This window comes from Pteropus vampyrus, unplaced genomic scaffold, assembly GCF_000151845.1.
Source record: "Pteropus vampyrus isolate Shadow unplaced genomic scaffold, Pvam_2.0 Scaffold125, whole genome shotgun sequence".
In the NCBI taxonomy this organism is placed as follows: domain Eukaryota; kingdom Metazoa; phylum Chordata; class Mammalia; order Chiroptera; family Pteropodidae; genus Pteropus; species Pteropus vampyrus.
The window spans coordinates 4822470-4823541 of record NW_011888906.1 but is presented as its reverse complement, the minus strand read 5'-3'; the positions used below and the strand labels follow the sequence as shown (position 1 = coordinate 4823541).

At 46.7% G+C, this 1072-nt stretch overlaps 1 protein-coding gene across 1 annotated transcript in view; it reads left to right on the top strand.

The window, feature by feature from the left end:
• Positions 1-1072, top strand: part of PTPRT (protein tyrosine phosphatase, receptor type T) — a 124365-nt gene that overhangs the window by 115179 nt on the left and 8114 nt on the right. The window lies entirely within an intron of this gene.

The following is a 1072-nucleotide window of genomic DNA, read 5'->3' as shown; positions in this document are numbered from 1 at the left end:
GAACATCTGATTCACAGTCATTCGGTCTGCTTCTTAGAATGTTAAAATGATTTGGGAAGACGTGACGGAGAGGGCCTCCCTCTTTTAAAATGTTGCGTTAAAGGAAGATTGAAACACGGTCTTGCTTTTTTGCCGAGTAAAGATTTGTGGAGCTGGTAGAGGCATTAATAACACCTTACTAAATTCAAAATTGAGTTTCGTTTTTCCAAAACCAGCTTATCATTCCCACTCTTTCAAATAGGTGGTGCACGCACATGTCAGAAAAATTAGAGAGCTTAGACGGAGGTCACACACACACACACACACACACACACACACACAGCTTAAGGGCCACCACCTATAGCAATCCTCCCTTTCCAAAAGATGCAAAGCACAGACTGGAGTCCAGGAAGATGCTGTGAATTGTTACATGTCACGTTGGTGACGTCAGCCAAGCCAAGCTGGCTCTGCCACATTCCACAAACTGGCGACTGGTTCCCTGCCAGCTACCCCCTGCTCCCTCCAGTTCCCTCTCACACACTCAAGGAGCCCCAGCTGTAGCACAGAACCACACCCATCCCAGTGGGGTCTCACTCCACTGAGCCTGTTCCTTTGCAGGAATACTTTTTTTATCTGAGTCTCCCCTAGGCAAGATGACCAGGAGTTTGAACCAAAGAAAGTACAGGGGTGTCCTTCTATCAGCAGGGACTATGGCATTTGTGGGGGCCAGAGACACCAAAAAAGATATGGAGATGTAGGCGCTGGCCAGTGAATGGAGAGCAACTGTCTGTACCTAAAACATCTGGTCATTGGATGTCCTGTAGACATAACATCTGAGAGACGGACTGAGTGCCTTAGTTTCCATCCAGATGTTCTTTAGACACAGACCATTACGTGAAATCATTAGTTGCTCTTGGCAACACGCCCAGGAGTTCCAAATCAGGCAGATTCCTAAAGGGACTTTCCGTAAAGCGTTGAAGGGTATTACCATGAAAAGTGACTTATGGAGCATCAGAAAGAAGGAGTGACAAAGAGATGACCCTACCAAGAGTCCTCTGCCTCTACTCTCCAGATCCGTAGGGTCTTGTTTAAA